We start from the raw sequence: 24,660 nt of genomic DNA, 5'->3' as shown, positions 1-24,660 counted from the left end.
CTCAGCCTTGTAGTTCTTTCCGCTGCAATCCCATGTGCATTAGTAGGCAGGAGCCGACTGGTTTGGTGGTAAGGTGTGGAGGGTCTTGTGATTAGGACTCAGTCCTTTGCTGAGGCTGTGCTGCTGGGCCGTGACTTTCACATGTGCTTCCTGGCTTTTCATCCCCTGCCCCACAGGTGAGACAGGAAGGCTAGAGGGGGTTGGACTTGGGTACTTCCCGTCCCCCCCATTGGTTAAGTCTCTGGTAAAGGAGTTTCCTCTGAGGGAAGCCCTGTGCTAATCAGAAAAGATCTCTCTGGGCATATTTTTAAAAGGTTGCTTCTCCCCGTCCCCTGCTGCAGGCAGAAGGGACTTTTTCTCTGCTCTTCACCCTGAGAGCCTGGTGGGGCCTCCTGGAGGAAAACTCATGGAAGTGAGGACACCCTACCCCCTGCCACCAAGCTTGGGCCCCAGGAGGTTTTGGGTCTCAAGCTGGCCCACACTCAGCCTCAAAGAGCTAGCCAACTACCATGCGAGTTTTCCTGTCCATTAGTTACTTGCTGCTGTGGCTTCTGTCTCCAGTAAGCTGTGAGTCTCTGTATTCAGCTGTGATTTTCTGTACTTACCTGTCTTTCCAGTTTGGGGGCAGCAGTCTGCCCTGTGACCTCAGTTCCCTGAAGGATCTAAGAAGAGTTATAGATTTACAGTTTGGTTAGCTTTTTTCTTATTGTGAGGGTGGGACTGATGACTGGAAAGCTTTTGACTTGTTGAAGCAGAAACCAGACGTCTAGTTAACTTTTGTATAAGACATGAGGTCAGGTGAGTGTTCATTTCTTGGCTTACAATGTCCAGCTGCTCAGTACCACGTGTCGAAAGGCTACCCTTTGTCCGCTGAATTGCTCTTGCTTTTTGTTGACTAATCTTTCCCAACTGATTTGAAATACTGACTTTATTGCATCAAATTCCTAAATGTATTTAGGTCTATTTCTAGATCCTCTGTTGAGTTTCCATTAATATGTCTACCTCAGTGGTTATTACTCAGGGACAGTTTTGCCCCCCAGAGGATGTTTAATGAAGTCTGGAAACATTTTTGATTGTCACAGCTGAGGGGGGAGGCGTGCAACTGGAATTTTGGCCATGGGCTGCTCAGTATCCTATAGAACACGGGACAGGTCCCCACCGCAAAGACTTACTGGCCCCAAATGTCAGTAGTGCCAGGATGAGAACCCTACTATTGCAGCCCCTGTAGATGCTACAGAGCGCTCTTGAATATGTAAATAGACTAGTTCCGGAACATTGTCCAGGCTCGTCCCCCAGGAATTTTCCTGACTGGTCTTGTGTGACCCCTACCTCCTCCCCACCCCTCAACCAGGGACTTAAGGATCAGTTCTTCTGTCTCAGGGTTTCTCAACCTCAGTGTTATTAACATTTTGCTGTGAGTACTGTCCTGGCCTTGGAGGATGTTAATAGCAGCATCCCTAGCTCCACCCACTAGAAGCCAATAGCACTCCCCTCTGCCAAACATGAGATTGTCAAAGGTCCTCTCGGGGACAAAACTACCCATAGTCGAGAACCACTGGCCTAGATTATTAAAAATGAGTCCTGTTGGTATTTTCGTAGGGTTCATATTAATTTTATGAATTAAGAATATTTGACGTCTCTGTAATATCAGATCTCTCTATCTAAGAGCACAGTATGTTTTTCCTGTTAGTATTTAAGTTTTCTATGTACCATAGTAAAGTTTTACTATTTTCATTCTGTAGAAACAGGTACATTTTAAAAAGTTGATTCCTGTATGTGTTATCATTTTGGTTGCAATTATAAATAGGATATTTTCTTCCATTATATTTTCTAACTGGTTGTTACATGTACATGAAAACTGGTGATTTTGCTTCTTAAATTAGTAACTGACCACCATACTGATATCTTTTGCTAATTTTTCCTTATTTACTTTTAAATAAATTTAGGTTTTCTAAAATGAAATCATAAATCTGGACATAATAATTTTACTTCCTCTTTTCCAATTTTTATACCACTTATTTCTTCTTCCTTCTGTGCAATTTTATTAGCTTAGAGACTCCCAAAACACTGTCCAATAAGGGTATGATGGTAACATCTTTATGCTGTTCTGACTTCAAAAAATAATTGGTAACTGTTTTTCTGTGTGGCAATTGTTTTATTCAATTCAGTTCTCTTCAAAGTAAACGGATGGAGCAACTTCTCTTGCCAGGTTTAAGAACACCGAGGACTTTACCGCTTAAGGGGAAGTATTTCTGTTAAGAACACAGAGCATTTGTGTTCTCAGTCTCTTTGCAGGAAAGGGGCAGATAAGTGACCAAGGCTTTCCCAATCCAGTGATTCCTCCCAGATATCTGATCAGAAGCTAGTGATGCAAGAAGCAGGGGCCATGAAGAGAGTCAAGTGTCTGAGTCAGGAGGGTGGGAGCTGCCTGCAGCCCAGCTGCCCTGCATTTTGTGGTGTGACTGTGGGCGTCCGTTCTGGCTGAGGAGGCTCTGAGCCAGGTTTCCAGCCTGTCCAGCATCTATTAAGTATCCAGTGGCCTTTCAGCACAGTATTTTTCCTGCTTAAGTCAGCCAGAATTAGTCACTGTTACATGCCAGTAAGAGCCCTGACCGATGCACCTTCTATGACTCTCATCCACATTATGTTCCCTGCGATAGGCTTATGACATCCTGTACTTTTCTTTCATGTTATTTGTAATGAAATCGGTGTGATGGTTTCTATCTGTCTCCCCACTGACAAGGCTCCGCAGGACCGGGATCTTGTATGTTTGCGATTGAAGTTCCCACATGAGCTCGATCAAGTAAACATCTAATTATAAGGAGTCTTAATAACACTGGCAAGACATGAAGCGTAGACACTTCCTGCTAGGAGAGTGAGACGACAGAAGCATTTGGGAGAGCAAGTTCCTTAAGGTGAGTTGAAGTGAGGCCTGCTTCCACGGTGGCTGCAAATCATGCGTTTGCTGGAACAATCCCAGTTCCATCTCTCTCTTGCCCATTGTTCCCTCAGATACACTCAGATCATGTGTCTTGGTTCGGATGCTCTAAATCCTAATTACAGAAGAGAAGGAAAGCCATGGATGCTAATTATACGTTCCTCCCAAGACGAATGTCTTGCTGTTCTCCCCTTTTCATCAGATTAAAAGTTACCTGCCCAAATGGACCGTCCCTTCATTTGGCCGTGAGCCACTAGGGGCCACGGTGGTGTCTGAGTGACTACAGGCTGTGTGTTCTGACAGCACTCCTTCAATTCTTGGCTTTCTTCAGGAAAGGTACAGTGGTTCTCCGCCTGATCAGAGGAAGCCTTTGTTAGCAATCAATGGCTCTCGGCCGTAAACAATGACGGCTACTCTTGACCATGTGTCTGGGACTGTGACAGCTGTTTTACATGTAAGCTCCACTCCTGACTGAAGGTCCCCTGGCTCGGACCCCTGCTCTTTAGTTGCCCCTGCTGTGGCCGGGCCTGCCGCAGTGCTTGGCTTGCGGTAGGTGGGCAATGAATGTTTGTGGTACGGATGCTTCCATTGACTTGCTATAACATCCTTAAGATGCTATACTTGCTCTGTTTTACTGCTTGGAAAGGCTCAGAGAGGCTAAATGACCTGTTTCAAATCGCACAGTGTGTAAAGGGCAGAACTGGGATTCAAAGACCTGTCTGACTCAAGATCCCAGTCTCTTAACCTCTACAGTCTTCTGTCCCCTGTTCAGTGTAGTCCGTGTGGTAGACGTGTGTCCCAAAGAAGGCATAGCCAGGAAAACTTGGGATTCAGGTCAGAAAGCTGAAGTCAACAAGAGCCAACATAAGATGAATGAGATTAACCACATGGAGTGGTGGCTTGTTGCTGGGAATATTAGCAAGTTGTCCCATGTCCATAAGGCAGGACAGAGGTCATCTAAAATTTAAGTGCAGAAGACAGTTCAGTCAACGTGGTTGTGATGGATAATTTTATGTGTCAGTTTGGCCAGGCCATGGCACCTAGGTTTGGGTCAAACAACAGTCTAGATGTTACCATGAAGGTATCATTTTTCAGATGAGGTTAACATTTACATCAGTAGACTCTGAGTAAAGCAGATTACCCTCCCTAATGTGGGTGGGCCTCATCCAATCAGGTGAAGGCCTTAAGAGAAGAAGACTGAGGTCCCTCAAAGAAGAGGAAATTGTCTCCAGAGGCTTTCAGATTCAAGCTACACATCAACCCTTCCCTGGGCCTCCAGTCTGCTGCCTGCCCTGCAGATTTCACACTCGCCAGCCCCCAGAGCTGCATGAACCAATTCCTTTAGATAAATCTATCTATCTGTCTACACACCCCGTTGGTCCGGTTTCCCTGGGGAATCCTGACTAACACAGCGGCCAGGGCGTAGCCTCAAGAGAACACGCCTGGTCTGCTGAGACTGAGAGATAAGTAACCATGTTACAGCCCGAGTGTGCGGTCACAGCCTGAGGTGCTGCTGTGTTGTCCAAATCAAAGTGGGGGGTGAGGAGGGGGTCTTCTGGGTACACACCCTGAAGGGAGCCAAAGAATGGGTCCCCGCGTCTCTGCCTAGGGGGAGTAGGCTGTTCTAGTACCACCTCTCCAGGACAGCGTTCCTCTCAGGATGACTGGTGGACCGCCCGCCTCCCGGGAGGAGACGGGAGCATCGTGGAAAATCCTCCCACACTCTGCCCTGATTCCGGTTCGTCCAGTGGCACGTGGGCTCTAGCTTGGTTCAGCTTGAGAGCACGTCCCAGCGGCGAGTGCTACACCCCGACAGAGGCTGCTTGGAGACAGTGTTAGCAAACTGGTGATCTCACCAGTTATCCGGCCTCTTCTGAGTTTGGTTAGCAAGGTGTCCTTTTAGGGAAGGTTCCCTGGAGCAGATCTTTGGAGGAGGAGTTATGTACAGCGATTAGCAAGGAAGTGCTCCTGGGAGAGCGGTAAGGGATTGGGGACAGCAGTGGGACCAGGAAGGGGAGGAAGACAGGAAGGGTGTGCCTTCAGGCGAAGTCCACTCGGGTGGCTTCCGCCCGACCCGCAGGGGACCCTGGAGCCTGGGTTATGGCCCAGAGCCTCCCAACCCACAGCAGGGGGGCTGGGCCTGCGTTCAGCTGCAGCCTTCGTTCCACAGCTGGGGACACCTGTGGCCTCTTAGGCCCTTCTAGCTCTCTGCCTGCTGCAGGGCGGGGAAGCTGAGAAGTCCAAGGTCAGTCTGTCCAGAAGAGCTGCAGGTGCTGCCTTTGGCTTCACATGGATCCAGTGGGCTCAGGCAGAGCACTGACACCGGGCCAGGTCCTACCTGCGACCTTGCAATGACCCCTGCAGTTTCTCACCTGCAGACCTGAGCAGACGGGATCTGCTGGTGTAGACCCAGCGTCTGCCCTGATGCCCTTTCCCATCCTTGCCACGTTGTTGTGAGAAGTTCCTCTGCTCGGGGCGGCACTAAAGAACACCGCCGTAACTCCTCACGGAGGTGGGACGACGGCAGCCAGACTTGTCACCTGGACGTTCATTTACTGGCCGCATTATTTATTGGGCGATGGCCAGGTAGCTGAGCTCTGGTCTCAGCAGGGAAGAAGACAGACACAGTCCTAGACTTTTTGGAGCCACGTGTGGCTCTTTAAATCCAAACCAACTGAAAAGAAATAAAATGCAAAACCCAGTGCCTCGGTCACAACGGCCGCAGTGCAAGGGCTCAGTAGCCACACGAAGCTGGTGGCCACTGCACTGGGCCATGCACACGTGGGCCAGCGCTGATGGCCGTGGGCATCAGGGGTGTCGTACCCTCCCGTGTCCCTTCAAGCCTGGCAGACGATGTTCACACCCGTGATGGCACCCAGCCTGGCCACATCCCTCGGGGTGGTCGGGAGGGGCTTCCTGTTTCCAGCTGATAGAGTTGCTCAATAGAGGTAGATCCTCGGCCCCGGGCGGGGCACTGCCACTCACAGTGAGTAGGTAGCGGTGGCAATGGCATGGCCTTCCCCGATCCCTGGGCAGAGCGCTTCCTGGCTGCTGTGGCCTCTTGCGGACGTGCAGTGGGATTTCTCCCGCACGCCGGCCTTGGGGCTGGCGACCTGCCGGCAGGTGCTCCTACAGGGAGCTGCGTCTAGGGGACATTTGACACCAAAAGATATTATTTGTGTCCAACACAGTGTAGTAGATCTTTATTTCTGTCCTCAGATTTTTTGCATCTTCCTTTTACCGGCAAGTCCAGAAGCCAACATGTTAACATAAAATAGTAATAATAATAACAGCAAAGATGTGCACAGTTTACTAGGCCCCAGACACCGTTCCAAGCGTTTTATGTACATGAGTTCAATGCTCCTTCACAGCACCCCTGTGATGCAGGGACTATAATTATCCCCAATTTACAGAAGAAGAAAATAAAGCCCAGGGAGGGTAAGCAACTCGCTTAATGGCTCCTGGCTGGCAAGCGGTCGACCCACTGTTTGAACCCAGGCCACCTGCTCTAGCGCCCAAAGCACCGGGAAGGCTGCCTCTCTGCCGCCAGGGCGCATGTGTCTTTGTAGCGATTGCACAGTGTTAAATACAAATACAATGTGCGCTAGGAGCCCGAACACACAATTGTTTTCAGAGGCGAAGGGTCATAATGACTCACTAGATCAATGTATTTTCTGAAGCTTTCTGAAAAAGGCCCTTTACATAATAGGCTTATACAATTGGCATATTCTTTTTATTTCTCATTATAAGTGTCCGTAAATAGTCCATAGTGCCCAAATGAATGGACATCAGTTTTTATGTTTCTGGAACATCTATGGTCAACACTGGCCCCTCCTGGAGCGTCAGCCAGGGCTCATGGTGGAGGACAGAAGCCTCTCTAACTGGCCGGGGCAGAAAGGGGTTTGGTACCGGGTCTTAGATGTTCACACAGTTGCTGGGCTGTCTCTGAGGAAGCCCCAGCCTCATACTTATAGCTTCTGCTGTGATGGGCGCTTTGCCCCTGCGGCTGCAGATGGCACAGGAGCCGAACGCTGACCCCGCAGCCGAGAAGGGAGCTGCCCAGACAGGCTGTGGGTACCGGCGCTGCTAGGATCCATGGCCCAAGTGCATTCTTCACACCTGCCTCTCTTCCTACTTCTCCCAGTTGGCAGGTCCTCGTGGCAAGACAATCTGGGAAATGCAGCTTTACCTCTCTGGCCTTGGCAGGATGGGTTGGCTGGCCACCAGGGACCAGAATGATACTGGGAGAGCCGGCCCACGGCACCTACGGTGGTCCATCCCTCAGGCTACTCAACATCCACACGCGCCGTCCCATCTGTGGTTGAGCTTCTCACCAAGAACAATAGTAACACGCTTCCCTGACATAACGCAGCTATTCACGTACCAACGTGCATATCCTTTCCTCAAAACAGGAGACCCCGACTTCCCTCCCGAGGGCCTTCCACACCTGGGGATGCCCTCTCCTCCTCTCCAGTTCAGTTCCAATCCCGTTTTGATTTCCTGAAACCCAACATCAAAATACACAGTTAACAACCAACAATTTACAGGCAGACCTCGTTTTATTTGTTTTTTTTTTATATATTTTTTAAATTTTTTTATTTTTATTTTCGTTTTAGCTCGTGCTTTGCTTTATTGCACTTTACAGATACTGAGTGTTTTACAAATTGGAGGTTTGTGGCTACCCCACACAGAACAAGTCTATTGGTGCCATTTTTCCGAAGCATTTACTCACTTCATGTCTGTGTCACATTTTGGTAATTCTCGAAATATTTCAAACTTTTTGATTATTATTCTATTTGCTATGGTGACCTGTGGTCGGTGATCTTTGATGTACTGTTGCAAAAAGATCACCACTCACTGAAGACTCGGAAGACAGCGGTTTTTAGCAATAAAGTGTTTTTAAATTAAGGTATGTACATTGGTTTTTTAGACATAATGCTACTGTACGCTTACTATACTATAGTGTAAACATAATTTTTATATGCACTGGGAAACTGAAAAATTTGTGTGACTCGCTTTATTGGAATATTCTCTTTATTGCGATGGTCTGGAAGCAAACCCGCAATACCTCTGAGGTGTGACTGTACTCTATGTAAAACAGCAGAGGAAAGAATGAGGGAGAAAAGGAAAGTTGGTTAGTGTGCATAAGTACATCCCTAACAGAGAGATGGGTAAAATGCCAGAGTAGTTATTACAATATTAGTCTTTATAGTGGGCCAGAAGGCCATAGTTGGTAGGCATAAATTCCTTCCCTCTACTTCCCGTTGTGTTTCTTTTGCCTTCAATCAGATACTCAGCTGGCTGCAGCGCTTTGCTGTAGAGGCGATGGAAACCTTTATGCATGAGTGGTCTGAGGTCTGGCTGTAAATGGTCCTTAGGAGTAATAGTGAGATTCGCTGTCCTACTTCCTGTTTTCTAGCTCCACTGGCCACTGGTTCAAGGCACGTCCTACTTTCCTTGGGGCAGCAGTGCAGCCTCACAAAGCGCTCTCTCTCACCGGTGCTGTGAGTCTTCCGCAGGCCATTCTACATTCTTTAGGACTGGCTGCTTCTTGAGTGATAAGAAACATAGTAAGACCAGCGACCCCATGGGCAAAGCCATCAACCCTTCTTTTAGTGTGAAATGAAATTCCTCAGTCAGAAGCAATGTTGAGTGAAATATCAGATGTAACAATTCAATAAGCCCACTGATGGTGTCTTTGGAAGAAGTAGAGAAAGGCTGGAGAAGCAGATCCAGATCTTGAACGTATCTACTTCATGAGGAAGAAACATTGCCTCTTCCATGATGAGAGGGGTTCGACATTACCAGCCTGTCACCAGGGGACCGGCTATTCCAAGAGTGGGTAACTAGAGGACGAGACTGAATGGTGTCCACAGACCAGGCCACGCTATCTACGTTTTGGTGACTGTCACATGACTCACAAAGTCTCCATGCTCTGGACCCTTCTGACACCCGTCCACAAGTATTTTTCCCAAACACCCTTGCCAGTAATTCTCTTGTTTTGAGCTGTCCACGCCCTTGACCATCTGGCCCAGCATTCAGTCACTGCTTGCCCATCAGTGTATGTCCATCCATGCGGCCAGTTTTCCTTCCAGGTTAAGTGGACGATCAGACGTACCCCCCGAAATTCTGCACTCGAGACGACTTCTTTTCCTACTGTGCTCCAGGGCCACTTCTAGCTGGGGGTGAAATACTGTAGTGGTCCCCCTCTGAGTAGAATCCACATATCATGCGGAACCATCTGCAGACTACGGTAGAATTATTTTCTTCCCCATCCGTCTGGTCCTATGAAACATCACTCGAGGCCACAGGTGTAGCTTGAAGGAGAGGCGGTGATGCTGCAGGAACAGGTGCCATGGAAGTAGAAGCCACTTGTGAATGCAAACCACTTATGCTTTCAGGACTTGCTCAGGTCAATTTGGACATTTCACTGCTACTGATGATGGAGTGCTTTTGGACGTGAGTGACTGGTGGATTGGCAGGTCAAAATAACAGGTTCGTGTTGTGCACCTGAAGTTTCTTGTACATTCAGACATTAAAGGTAGTGGCAAGCCAAAAGCTGTACCTCAAAGAGACAGACATGGATTTATTCCACACCCTGGGGGCCTGTGCTGCTTTCCTCTGTCAGGTCTTGCTACAGGCTCCATCCAGCACCATGTTCTATCACAGACGTGTGAGGTATTAGGTCCTAAGTCCCAAGTGACAAAGCTGCTATTTCCTGCTCACTTGTCCTATCAGCATTATATCATCAGTGTAGTGGATCAGGGGTGAAATGTTCTGCAGACTAAACGTGACACGGAGGCCTGGAACCGATGTCGTCTTGAGTAAGGCAATCCTCTCCAATGATTTTGGGGTGAAATTTATCAATATGGGTACACTTGTTTGAGATTTTTTTATTCCTGAATAGCTGTGAATGATTCTGTTTGCCTGTTTGGTTGACTGAAATGTACGTAGCTTGCATGAAATTAGGTAAAGATGCCAGAAATTCTTAGATATGGTTAAAAGAGACATACGAACCCAGGGAGATGGGACTATTGGAGTGTACTGCCATCCTTGCCAGGTGAAATAAAAATGTGTTTGGTGTTCTCTGCTTATGGGAAAAGAAGAAGGAGTGTTTTCTGGATCAATAGCTGTACACGAGGTTCCAGCAGATAGATATAGATATAGTTATAGATATAGATATGCTAGAATATATGTGTATACATATGTGTGTGTATATATATATACACACAATTTTTTTGTATATATATGTGTGTATATATATACGTGTATATATACACATATATTCTGCTAGAATATATGTGTATATATGTGTATATATATATATATATATATACACACACATATTCTAGCAGAATGTATGTGTATATATATGTATATATATACACACATATATTCTAGCAGAATATATATATATATATATATATATATATATATATATATATACACACACACATAATTGTTTTTTGGCTGCACCGTGTGGTCTTAGTTTCCTGACCAGGGATCGAACCCAGGCCCCCTGCATTGGGAGCTCAGAGTCTTAACCACTGGACCGCCAGGAAGTCCCCTCTAGCAGTTAAACTGATTTTCTCCAGTCAGTAGTCTATACCTGGAGGAACATGTGCGGTTAGCTTCCCCACTCAATTGATTTTACAATGGTCCCTACGCCCGTCTTCTACACAAGCCACGGGTGAGTCAGAAGAGGGTGTGATAGGACCTTGCTCCTGCATCTTTCAATTGGTAACCTTCTTTGAAATTTCCCCGTGGATGACATACTGCCCTTGACTGATTATTTAGTTGGGAGGGGTATTTCCATAGGTTTCCACTCTGACTTCGTCCTGTAATAACCCTCACTCCGCAGGTCAGGAAGACAACGTGGGGATTCCCAAGCATGTCTACTCTGAATGTGCAGTTCGGGAAGTAGGACAGTAAGCACACATGACTTCTCATTGAGTTCACAGGGGACAGTTTGATCTGAAACTTCTTCTATCAGGTAAACTTCACAAGGGTCCCCTCTGCCTGGTAAACCTCAGAGGCTTTCCCAGGCCCCAGGCATTCACGTGATCTTAGAGCCAGGATCCAAGGACAGGGCAGTTAACTTCATGACGGCCAGAGGGCAGTTGAATCTTGTGCGCTTGTGCTGTTCCCGCAGCATCTTGCTTCAAAGATGCCGCATCCCCTCATTTTGTGTCTCTGAACTGACCCTGGGGCGGATGAGTGGCCGTGACTCCATAACAGTGACCTGGGCCCTCAGGATCGGTCTAATGGCCTCCAGTCACCAGGCTAAGAAGTTCTGTTGGCTTGTTTGTTTCTTTGCTTTTATACGAATCACGTAGGATCTTGGTGGGTTGCCTAGAACTATTTTAGTTCTAGGGACCTCAGGTTTGCAGTTCCTCTGCAATGATTTTGGGGTGAAATTTATCAATATGGATACATTTGCTGGAGATTTTTTATTCTTGAGTAGCCGGGGATGGTTCTGTTTGCCTGTTCGGTTGACTGAAATGTAGGTAGCTTGCATGAAATTAAGTGAAGATGCCAGAAATTCTTAGATATGTTTAAAAGAGGCATACGAACCCAGGGAGATGGGACTATTGGAGTGAATGTATTAACCTGCTCACCCGCTTCTAACTATGTCCCCAGGAGGACCCAAAAAAATACACTGGTGCTGGGATGCCAGCATCTTTAAAGGGATGTAGTGTGCGCCCACTTTGGGCTGGGAGCCGGTAAGGAGGAGACTGCTGTTTCTGAAATGGGCTCAGTGATTTCAGTGGGGAGGATGGGACCCCCAAGGCAGAGACCAGCAGCAGAGCTGAAGTGCCAGAGGCAAGATGCTGGGACTCGAAATTTCAGCGGGGCCTCAGGGGTGTTCAGTGACTTGGTCTGCCTGCATCTTCGGCAGGGATGATCGATCATGGGGTCTCTCCCTGCTTCATAAACTGCCGGAGAAAATAATGTCGCCTGTAATTTATTTCCATCTCAAAATGAGAAAAACCTCAACTTCTAGTTTGTCTTTTCTATTGGTAAACATCGCACGAGGCTGGAGATTCCTTAGAGCAGAGCTTTTCAAATTTTCACGTGCATTTGAATCACCTGGGATCTTGTCAAAATGCAGATTCTGGCGCAGCAGGTCTGGGGCGGGGTGTGAGACGCTGCAATTCTCACAAGCCCCCAGGTGACACCGATGCTGCTGGCCCGTGGCCCACTTGTTGGAGGAAAGCTTCCCCTTCCCGCCCCAGCTCTGCTTTTACCAGAGCCGCTCCCCACTTTACAGGAGTCTTCTATTAGATTTTATTTGAAACAAAAGCAGTTCTAATTTAAAACAGATCTAACTTCTTAAAACACCTGGTCTAAAGAGTCATAATAAAATTTGATTTAAAAAGAGACAGATGGCCTGTTAACTCCAGTTTCCCTTGTTAAGGGAAGGGAAGGAGTTTTACTTTGGGGATTCCTTACGGACGTAGTTTTCATTTATTCAAGAGGTCGCTTTTGCAAGGCTATTCAGTGCAAAGCACTATAAAGGCTGAATTTGCCTAGTATCAGCTTTTGCAAAGTGAAATTCTCCATTGCGGCCCTCCTGACCTAGGAACCATCGACCCCTAAAACTGCAGTTTCCTTTGGTACACCACAGCCTCTCTCCCTGGGCTGGGGTCCCATCTGGCAATTTCCCCGTGTGCATTTATGTCGACCTGGCACTCCATTTCAATTTCCTGCCATAGGGAGAGGCCAGCCGTGCCCGAGGCCTGGATCACCAACAAAACACTTCAGATGGAGTGTGTGAGGACTCTTTATGTGGAGGGAACACATTCCTCTAGTGACATTATGAGGATATGAGGAAAGGCAGGAGAAAATGGCTTTCAAATAGACCTATCACCTATGCATTTGACGTGCTTCTAAATTTTGCTAAATGCCAATGACTTTCAATTCGAGAGAGGCAGAATATCTGTTGCTGGTTCACCTTCCATTGGCCGCAATTCCTAGCACGTTAATGTTATGTCCTTCCACCTATTGAAGTTCTTTTCAAATTACACTCAGGGCTCCGTTTAAATGTCGCCTTCTCCGTGATGTCATTCTTGACAGCCCTGCTCTCGTCAGAAATAATTGATCCCTACTCTGCCCTCTTGTGTAGCTATGCAGAGGCTCCCAATAGATTTCAGATATTAACAACAGATATTTATTTTGCAGTAATTTTTATAAGGATGTCAGAGTGTAGTCTTTAAAGTAACCGAAACAGATTTGACGAATACCTGTCCATTCTACCTGATAAAACACACATAATTAAATGGTGTATATGTTTTATTGGTGCACTTTCATTACAGCCCTTAACACAGCCAGTCTTATATGGTACATTCTTCTTTCTTATAGACTGTAAGCTAATAGAAGAAAAAGATCACATCTATTTGCTCTTCTTTTTAAATTTTTAATACAATTTTTAAATCTTACTTTCCATTTACGGTTATTACAGAATATTGGCTCTATTCCCCGTGTTGTACAATACATCCTTGAGTATGTCTTACACCCAATAGTTTGTACCTCTTAAACACCCACCCCTATATTGCTCCTTACCCCCTCCCCACTGGTGACCACCAGTTTGGTCTCTATATCTGTGGCTCTGCTTCTTTTTTGTTATATTCACTAGTTTGTTGTATTTTTTAGATTCCACTTATATATGAGATCACATATTTGTCTTTCTCTGTCTGACTTATTTCACTGAGCATAATGCCCTCCAAGTCCATCCATGTTGTGGCAAACGGCATTATTTCATTCTTTTTTATGGCTGAGTAATATTCCATTGTGTATATGTCCCACCTCTTCTTTATCCATCCATCTGTCGATGGACACTTAGGTTGCTTCCACACATCTATTTATTCCTCACATTAGCCCTAATGTGGTGTGTTGTATTTACAAGCTGCTCAGTTCTGTGAAACCCACAGTATTGTTAAGTGAAATTTTATGTACATATGTGTGAACACAATTTTGGGGGGAAAGGATCCATAGTGTTCTTTAATTTCTCGAAAGAGTCTGAGAACCTGCAGAAACTAATACCCATTGGCCTAAAGAATCTCATAGTGAGTCTGTTTATGAAGCAAAAAACTGTTTGTAACACACCTCTGTTTGTGGTACTCCTCATGCACTAATTTGTAGGTTTTAAGGCTTGGATTTTGGGGTGTTAGCTGTATGTGAAATGGGGCACGTGCATGTAGCGGCTCAGTTATTTTCTGCTTGGAAAATAGCAGCTTCTCCCTTGGCTGGCGGTCTGCCGGCGGGCCTGTTCAGTACTCAGCGCTTCCACTGGGAGGTGAGCTGAGGCAGGAGCGGGGGGGTGCAAACCAGGCAAGGGGGCTGCATGATTAGCAGCTCCAGTAAGAGCAGAGGGGGCTTTGGAATTACTGATGCAAATGAGGTTTGGGGATTATCGTTGGATATCAATTATCCGTGACCTACGGCGTCTGCTGGCTACCAGTGACTTAACGTTGCCTGTCAGCTGAAAGGATATCTTTTCATTAAATGTAAAAAATCATGAAGACTGGTGAGCCTTGTGAATTGGTGCTAAGATTGCATCACCTGGGCTGGGGTTCTGGCCCGGGGAAGAACTTGATTGGGCGGGAAACAGCAGAATTTCATTTTCCATCTCTGATCCATTAATAGCATGAACGTGCCCTGGGCTGTCTTTGGGGGAATATCCTCAAAAAGCACAACTCTTCTCAGACAGGAGGACATGGGAATCTCTTTGAAAGGGGAGAGAGGAGAGTGACAGGTGTGGGAGGTTTTGAGAAATTCCTGGGGTCTGTCCTGTGCTCCCCTCCTCACCTGCCTCCTCAGCTGAAACCATGCCGGTCAGCGAAGAACAAAATAATAACTGTACTGCACATGGTGCTTCTTGGCAAGACGTGTATTTACCATGTCGTTGTCCTGCCTGCTGGCGCTTGGTAGTAACGTTACTCGATGTAGGATCTATGATCTGCATTTTCTAACGTTTCAGCTTCCTTCTCCTGCTTACACCTGCCTGGGCTCCTTCCCACCTGTGGGATGTGAATTAAAATGGAAAGTAGATAGTCAAATGGCAAATGCAGTGTAATAGCCCAAATAATGTTTCTCCCTAGAAAGCAGGAGAATTTTTTTTTTTTGAAGGCTCTCTCATTTGCCTCATTTTTGTTGATTGTTGAGTAACAAAATCCAGCCACCTCTTCTTCCCTCATGTGGGAGAGCAGAGTGAGAAAAACAACTCTGGGAGTTTTTCCAAAGGGCGCTGGTATCTCAACAGGCAAAGCCAGGGACTTGCTGCCGTTCGTCTGCGTGTGTGCCTGGAGAATTTGCCCCGCCGGGAAAGGAGGAGGTCCCCCCAACAATAGAACTCTGTGTTTCCCCTTAGCTTTCTGGAACAACAGAAAATAATAGCAACCTTGGCTCCTTGAGTGCAATACCACAGTACTGCCCGCAGCACGTATAACAGCATCACTTGGTGCCTTGAGGGCTCTTCACATGGTTCGTGTAAGTGGGCTCAGAAAACCATATAAATCAAGGAACATACGCACACACGCACACACACGCACACACACACGAGATATTCCTGACAACAGCACTGTTGGATCTTATGCGCAGTCTTAGGTCCAGAGAAGTTGAATAAGTTACTCAAAATCACACAGCATCACAGAGATGGCTGCACATACTTTTAACCGTATTTTTCAGGCCTACAATTCAGCCCTGGGGTGTTGCTGCTTTTGGCGCTCTTTCCCTTTAACTTTGGTTTGCTCCCTACCGCCCCCCAAGAAAAGAAACCAAGAAAAAGAATGCTTACATGAAGAGGGACAGAAGAACAGAATTATGTTTTCTCACTTTGCTCACAGACCTCCAAACCCAGAAGGGAGTCCCCAGTGAGAGAGTGGCAGGGGTGGGAGCCAAGCGCCAGGGCCACACACCAGCCACTCGGCTTCCAGGATGCTCACGGCAACCTGTCCTGCCTCGTGCTGTGCGGAGCCCTGGGGCTGGGCACGCCCTCCCGGCCGCCACGGTGGTGCCAGGAGGGACAGAGACTCGCATTCAGGGGAACCTGTCCCCGCAGGCCGAGCAGCTCTTCTGAAGCCGAGCCGCCACCCTCCCCGGAAGCCTCGCCTCCTGCGGGGCTCCCACCGGCATCTCTGAGATCAGTCAGGTCAAGGTCAGATGGCCAGGGCAGGGGAAGCCGAACTCAGGGAAGCGGATTTAGAGAACGGAACGGACACCCGCACGGCGGGCTCCCGGCTGTGACTCAGCAGAAGTTCTGGAACGTGGAGCGTTAACTAAATGTCTGTGGACGAGACCAGAATTGCTGCTCGTGGAATTGGCGGCAAACGCATAGACGCCGTGGCTGATGAGGGCGTGAACGCGGGATGATGGAGAGGCGGGCCCTGCTCTCCGCAGAGCAGCTCTGAGGACATTTACGTGCGGTGAGGACCGTCCGCGACGGGAGATGCCCACCAGTAGGTGCTGGAGTCCTCAGGGGAGCCCGGCGGCGTTTCCTGGCTCAGCGGGGGCCGGCGTGCTTGGGCCAAACCCGGGGGCTGTGCTCGTTCCCGATATGACGGAGGAGGAACCCCAGAGCTGACTGATGTGGGGAGAGGGCTCTCGGCTTCCGGCCGCCAGACAACACAGAGAAGCAGAGTGGAGACAGGAGGGGACAGTCGGCAGGTGTCCTGGCTGGCGTCGCAGCAGTTGTATAGGCGGTGGCCTTTGGTGCTGAGGCCGGGGGGAAGGATGGAGAGCCGTGCGAGCTGCAGAGATTCTTGTCCTGCGTGATGAGAGCCCAGAATACACCGGTGAGGACGAGCAGAGCCAGGTGTCCCAGGGGGACCCACGGGGGCTCCCCCCACCCCCCTGGCTCCTGCGAGGGTCAAGGGGAAATACTCACTGTGTCCTTTCCGAGCAGCTGGGACAGGAAAGAGGGCAGGAGCCGCCGCGGGAAACTGCTCTGCTTTCTACCAAGTAGAGTCAGTCCTTCACCTGTTTTCTCTTAATCCTCCGCAGTTTAGAGTGTAAATACCCCTTCAGAGAGTTGTGCCAGCGACTACAGTACTTCAGACGCCCAGTTGGCTTTCTCTCAGCACTCCAGGACCACGCGTTTATTGGGAGTTATTTATGTGCAAGGCCCTGTACCCGGTGGTGATGCCAAAGGTTAACAGACAATAACAGTCACCGCAAGAGCAGGACTTGAGTTTAACCCCTAATTCTAGCTCTCGGCCTTTATTTGGCAAATCTCATCTGTGAAATGGGGTGACAATGCCAGCCTCGTGAAGTAGACACGAGGACAACATGCTATTCTTTTATAAAACAACCTACGTGATGCCCAGCAAGCGACAGGCACTCTGTAGATGAAAGTCCCCCCTGCCCTCCACTGAGGAAGGTGGCACAGTCGTTGGGTGGGAAGGATGGTCGTGGAGACCCCTGCTGGATCCCAGCCGGGGCTGGGTATCTGAGCAGCAGCCTGCAGCCGCGTGCCCTGGAATTGCAACCAGAGGGGACACGGACACTTCGGGAAAGGAGCCTTTGAACGGTGCTTCCGGGGGGGCGGGGGGAGGAGGCGGCATGGCGGGCCAACGGGACGGCACGGACCAGGCCCAGAAGCTCCTGGGCGCACACAGCCTGCTCCGAGGATGGGCCCGCCCCGGGGCTGTGGTGGTGCCTGAAGGGGGCAGCGGGCAGGCCTGGGGGGGCCTTGGGTGACCCCAGCGTTACCCTGAAGGGACACCCCACGGCCCTTCAGGGCTCCTCCAGGAGCAGGGGCTGTGTGGTCCACGCCTTTCTCAGCAGGCTGTTCCGGAAGCTCCGCGTCTAGGACACCTTCTTCAGAGCCCCGGGGCCCAGGACCAGCCCCTTCCTGACTGTGTTCCGCAGCTGCAGAGGGTTTTAATCGGGCCCCATTGTCCACGGGCCAGCTGAATCCTGAAAAATACCAAACGAAACGTATCATGCCATAGCTTGGAAGTAATGCTGTTCCCCCGGGCGTTAGTCAGACTCTTAGTGATGTACAGTGCCCGGTTTTGAACACGACCGACGACTGCGAAGACACTGAGGCGGGACGAGAAGGCACGAAAGGGATCCAAGGGCGGGCCGCGCTGGTCGGGGAAGGCCGAGGAGGGAGGCGGACGGGAGGACAAGTTGAAGGTCAACGTCGGCCGTCTCTTCCAAGGAGACGCTTCTCACCGGGCAGAAAGGACGTTCCTCCCCCTCGTGGAGACTAGAGCGAAGTGAGGGTCTGGGGCTGCCCGGGGGTCTCCTTTCCCCCACCTGCCCCGACCCCCGTGCAACGAGCAGACGGCGGGGTGTGCAGCCCCGCGGCTGCCCTCAGGCCGCTCGGGGACCAGGACGCAGCACACGTGGCGCAGGGAGGGGGGGGGCGGGGGGCGCGGCCTCGGGTCGGCGCTACCGGGCACTTTAAAGGCTAAGGCGTCTGCGATCTTCAGAGGGGCCCATCTTCAACCACTTCTGGCAGCACGTCCCCGGAGCACGTCCCCACTGCTCGCAAGACACCAGGGGGCTGTGGCTGAGAGGCGGTGATTGCAGCCTAAGTCTGAGCACCCCAGAGGGCAGGCCCCTTGGGAGGAGCAGGACAGGGCAAGACCCCAAAGCAGGAGGCGGGATGGGGGGCCTGCCTGGAGCTGGGAGGCTGGAGAAGGAGGGTCCCTGGAAGGGAGGCGGAAAGGGGGGTCCAGGCCGAGCGAAACTTCCAGCTGTCGCCTCGTTCTCCTCCACACTCTGGTCCTCAGACTTGGACTCACTGCCCAGTGCCTGGAGCATAGTTAAGTGTTCAGTAAATGCATGGCAGCGGAACCGCCTGGGAGTCGCTGGAGGGTGAGTTTTGCCATGTCCGTCCCCCTCCTCCTTCCTTCCTCTCCTCATCTTTCCCACGAAGCAGGGGAGAGGCTGGTGCACGAGTCCCCAGATAGGAGGGTCCCTTTCCGTCACTTTACTTGTTTGAGCTGCTTCTGGGGAAGCAATGATCAGAAACCCAGGGCGGCCTTGGCCAGAGGCACCATGCAGAAGGGCACGGGAAGGCTTCCCCTCCTACACGTGACAGAGACTCGGCCGGGTGTGCTTACTTAGTGCAGAAGGCCTGGGCCCCCCTGAGAGGGCAGACGCTGGCGCAGCCTGACGGGCGGGGACGGGCCCCGGTCCAGAAGAGCCTGCAGAGTCTGTACATGGGTGAGCAAACAGGTGTGGCCACGTGCGAACGTGAACTTTACACTCGGTATTTCATCTTCACGACACGGGAGCTGAGTAGTGTCAGTTCTTTTGCACAGATGAAGAAACTGAGGTCCATTGAGGCAGGGTCGGGCAGCGGGAGCCCCCCCTTTCTTTACCCCAGGCTGCAGCTGGAGAAATAGCCAGCCTTGGTCGGCGTGCGTTCTATCAAAGCCGGCACAGCAAGTCCCTGGACCACCGACGTCAGGGTCACCTGGGAGCTCCTTAATCTGCACCTCCCTGGACCCCATCCCAGCCTTGCTGCAGGAGGGTGTTCCGGGGGGGGGGGGCGCTGGGGAAGGGCCCCCAGCAGACGCTCCTCTGACTGCAGCTTCGCCAGGACACCCTGGGGCTCGCGTTCAACCTCCGACAGTTTTCTTTCAAAAAGGCTTTAAGGGAGAGGCAGCAAGTTGAGAAGGTTGCTTCTTGAGCAGAAAAGAATTCACAAACAGGAAGTAATTCCAACAATGAGCAATCAAATCCAGGTGCACTCATGTGTGTGTGTGTGTGTGCGTGTATGTGTGTATGTGTGTGTTGTGTGGTCCTTTCTAAACAGATGTGTTACATGCCAACGTGCCAGCAGGAAAACTAGGGGACCGAGGGCCCAGAGCAGATTTTGTGGACCCTGGGCCTCCCTTCTGTCCTGACGGCGTTTCACTAAACAATTGCAAGGGGATTTCTGACTCTGCTCAGAGTTTCTTTATCAATCAGGATTCCTTAGTCTGTGACAAATGGAAAAACCCTGTCTCAAATAGGCTTAAATAATAAGGAAATGTATTCTGTCCATCGTAAGGGGCTCAGAGTGGGTCTCCAGAGGCGGTGAATTTAGTGGCTACAATGTCAGAACGGGCCAGGTTCCTTCTGCCCAGCCGTCCCCAGTGTTGGCTTCATCCCCAGGCTGGAGCAGCCCGGGCATCATCGATCCACAAACAATCTCTGCACAAGAGAGCAAACCACCCCAGAAGCCCCTCAGACGCCCTGGGTCTCAGACTAACCAGCCTAACAAACCCAGCCTGAACCAACCACTGGCAAAAGGGAGAGGGCAAGCCACAGTGGGCTTTTACCTCTCAGGATCTCCCCTCGGGCCAGGGTCCAAGTTGTGGCGGGAGTCTCCCCTGAATCGTGCATCGAGGAGGATAGAAATCGTAACAGAAGCAGGATGCCGCTCCAAAGGAGGACAGGGGAGTGGAAGGAACTTGTTGGACAAACAACTAAACTGTGACAGCTACAGCTTCTTTCCCAGAAGAGAGCTGGTGTGGAAAATGACTTAACATGGAGCTAATCCCAAGGGTGTCTATGACCCTACGTAAGAGGACAGGTTTACCGCGCCCACCAGTGGTCCACGGGAAGGCTGAAATTAAGCCTGCTCGGCTCTGCACCCTTGCCTGCTCCCCATCCCGGAATGAGGGCGCTGGAAGCAGACTGCAGGCAGGGATTGGGAGGGATGTGGATGGAACGTCGGGAGGAAGGTGCAGAGACCTGCTTCTCGTCTGTGTCTCTCCTGTCCTTCCAGGGGGCATCCAGGTCCTAGGTTGTCCCACAAGGTCAGCCTTTGACACCTCTAACAAACAAGATCGCCTCCATGGAGCTTAGGCTTCTTTCTGCTGTAGAAAACTAAGCAAAGTGCCTCAAATGTACAGATGCTCGGACAGCCTTTGTTGGATGGATAAGTGAGTGGATGGGTGTCTGACCGGCACAGCTACGTGTGTTTCCTGTTAGGCTTCCTGCAAACAGTGAGCAGTGCTCTGAAGAATGTGCTGTGAAGTCAGCGGCTAGAGCCGGGACCATGTCCTGGCAGAGCTGTGATCTGGTCCAGCCCCTCTGTGCAATCTGGACATGGTCCATGGGGACCGCAGCTGAGATCAGCGCTGGCACCGGTTCAAGCCCACGCTGCCAGGACGAATGAGGAAAACAACCGCTGGCGGGGGGCTGGGCCTCTGTGGGCGCCTCTGCCTCCGCACTCTGTCCTCCGGGCCTCGGGCTCCCACGTGGGAAGCACCCTCCGGTTTTGAGGCCTGTGTGCTCGACCTCATCCCAGAGGCTGGCGAGGCCCAGGGCTGTGTGTATTGTTTCTACTAGCCGTAGCGCATGGCGTGAGACTCCCTTATTTAAATTGAGATAAATTTTGTATTCGAAAACATTTATTTGGGGGAACAGATATTACCAATAGAAGAAACTAAGTTGAGCTTTAAAAAAATACTGATATTGGAACTCAGTGGAGCTAAATATGGAACATTATTACATTGTGTAGAGGAAAGGAGGCTGGCTACGTTTTATTTTCTTTCATTCTATTTGGCTTTAAATTATAGGAATTTATTCTTTCACAGTTCTGGAGGCCAGAAGTCCAAAGATAAGGTGTCAGCAGGGTTGGGTCCTTCTTTTAGTAAAAATTTATTTTAAAACTTTTTAATTGTAGTAAAGTACACGTAACACATAATTTACCATTTTGACCATTTTTAAGTGTATAGTTCAGGAATGTGTGTATACACACACACATTCATGTTGTTGTGCAGATAATTTTAGATAAATTTTTGATTGAGGTACAACTATTACTGCAGGAAAGTGCACAAAGCCAAAACGCACAGCTCCATGAATTTTCACAAAGTGGACATTCCCATGTAATCCAATCCAGATCAGGAAACAATGTTATCAATGCCCAAGAAGGCCTCCAAATGTCTCTCCTAGTCACCACCCACCCACATCCAAAAGGTAACCAACCACCAACTGCCTTCTACCACCCTAGAAGTAAGTTTGCCTGTTTTGGAACTTTGTATAAATGGAATTATGTAGTATGTACTCCTTTGTGTCTGGTTTCTTTTGTTCAAAGTCATGTTTGAGAGACTCCTCCATGCTGTGCTAATAGTCGTTTGTTCCTTTTCATCGCTGTGTAGTATTCCATTGTATGAATATAGCACTTTTCATCCATTCTGTTGTTGATGGATACCTGGTTGGTTTTCAGTTTGGAACTATAATGAATAATATTCCTTATTAGCTCAATGAATGCTTCTATGAGAATTTTCGGTTACGCCTTTTGGTGCACATTTGTGATGGAAACCCAAGAGTAGAATTACTGAGTGGTGGGGTTTTCGTGTGTTCAAATTTAGTAGATGTTATCATAGAATTTTCCAAAATGGTTGTACCAGTTTACATTCTCACCAGCAGTGTATTAGAGGTCTAAGTACTTTACATCTTTGCCAACTGTTGATATAGTTTGTCTTTTTAATGTTATCCATTCTGGTGGGTGTGTAGTGGAATCTCACTGGAGTTTTATTTTGCATTTCCCTGATGAACAGTAAGGCTGAACACCTTTTCATATGCTTATTGACCATTTGCTTATCTTCTTTGGTGTGACACCTATTCAAGACTTTGACCTCTTGTCTAAAAGTTGGCTTATTTTTTTTTTTCTTATTGATTTGTAGGAATTCTTTATATATTCTGGGCACAAACCTTTCATTGAGTATATGTATTACAAATATCTTCTCCCACTCTGTGGCTTGCTTTTTCACTCCCTCCCCTAGTAGTGAATTTGTTGATCAGAAGTTCTTAATTGTAACACAGTCAAGACTGTCAGTTTTTCCTTTAAGATCAGTGCTTTCCGTGTGTTCTGTCTGAGAAATACGTGTCTATCTCAAAAGTCATGAAGGTATTTGCTTATGTTATTTTCTAGAGCGTTATTGTCTTACCCTTTCACATTTGCATCTACAATCCACCCTGGAACTGATTTTGCATATGGTGTGAGGTAGAATCTTTTTTTTTTTTTTTTCTTTAAACTCAGCCTTGCTTCTTTCAAAAACCATTCATTGTGATGTTTCAAGCTAAATGATTCAGGCATTCCAGAGAAACCTGGCTTCCAGAGAACAATCTCCCTATTTGTTATTCTGTCCCTAGTTTGAGAAAAAACTCTTTTACCCCCATCTGTAAAAAGAAGATATCAAGCTGAGCTAAGCCTCATTTTATTGACAACTGTGTGAGTGTTAGGAAACAGTGTACCCATGGTTCTGGAACGTCCTAGAATTTCATCCTTACAAAGAGGGCACATCTCTCTATTCTGTGCTCTTCTTGGTGTTTATTTTTCTAAAAGTGAACATAAATATTTCCCTTTTGCTTGAGGTGCAGTGCCTGGATCTATGAACTCCTGCCTTATCGCAGTAAAGGTAAGGAGCTGTGGGTCACCTGCCTGTCATCCGTCTTCTGTAGCCACTGTTACCTGGCTCAGGACGAGGCATGGTCTCTGTTTAGATGATGGTCGGGCTGCACAGCCTCCGACTGGGGGGGTGTTTCTCCCCAGGTTAGATTATTTATTTACTCGCTAGGTTGTAAAGCTGTCTGCTGCAGAAACTAGGAAACTCCTCGTCCCATGGCGCTTTACCCCCGTAGTTGAAATCGAGTGTGAAATCCTCTGAGATACAGAGTTGCTCAAAGTATGTTTCAGTCTCCCTTTCCTCCATCAGTCCTGCTCTGAGTGCCTCTGGCGGCCTCGCTTTCATTCTGTGCCGCTCCTCAGTAGCCTGATGGATTTTGCCATTAACGTTGTTTGTTGGTGAAAGTCACTCTCCTTTGGTGCTCAGTGCCACATTTTCTCTCCTTCTCCCTCTTTTCACTTTTATGCCTGTTGTATATAATCTTCAGTAGCTTTATTGGGCTGCCATTTTGTTTTGAAAGAGATGTTGGTCATTTTAAAGAGCAGGTGTATCTTTTAGCAAAACTTCATCTTCTTAGAGTTTTCGGGCCTTTGTTAGTAGTTTGTCTGATTTCATGAACCCTCTCCCCCCAAAACAAGGGCTGAAATTTTTACAAGGCATGCTTCTAAAAAAGTAACTTTCATTTGGTTTTAAGAAAAGGTCAAGAAATTTGCAAGGTCACAGGCTAATGTAATGGGAATATCACTCAGGTGGGAGTGAGCGGAGTTGATTCCATTCCCAGTTCTGCCTTCGTTACATGACCCGACCTTACTCTTCAATAGTCTCAGTTTCCTTGTCAGTTAAATGGAGGAATTGGCTCCTGAGGACACTTTCAGCCGTAATATTGTAGATTTCTCTGCAAACGGACGCAGCCAGGGTTGGAAAGTCAGGACTGTGAATCAGTCATATAGATTTACTTCACCTTTCTTAAGGTTTTATATTTTTAAAATTTGTCTATGGAGACATTCTTATAACAGAAGTCAATCTTACTAGGTTTCATCACACACACACACACACACACACACACACACTCACAGTAAAACAATGCAAAGTCCGAGTAATGGCTTACTTAGACATTAATGTTCAACATGACAGTAAAAGTGAAGGACAAAAAAGACTTTGGATAGTTTTTTGGCATTAATTTCAAATTTAATCTATTAATTTATTTTGTATAGAACCATTTCAATGTTGATATTTCCATTTTAAACTATTTCACTTGAGTTTTTTTGAAAATACATCTCAAAATCAGATGTACTGTATCCACTATTATTTTCCCCTTTTGATAAGTAGTCTAAAAACACATTTTTTAAAACCTCTGGCGTTGGA

This window comes from Balaenoptera physalus, assembly GCF_965194825.1.
Source record: "Balaenoptera physalus genome assembly, chromosome: 11".
Lineage (NCBI taxonomy): Eukaryota > Metazoa > Chordata > Mammalia > Artiodactyla > Balaenopteridae > Balaenoptera > Balaenoptera physalus.
The sequence above is the reverse complement of the archived record's forward strand: the minus strand, read 5'-3'. Positions refer to the sequence as shown.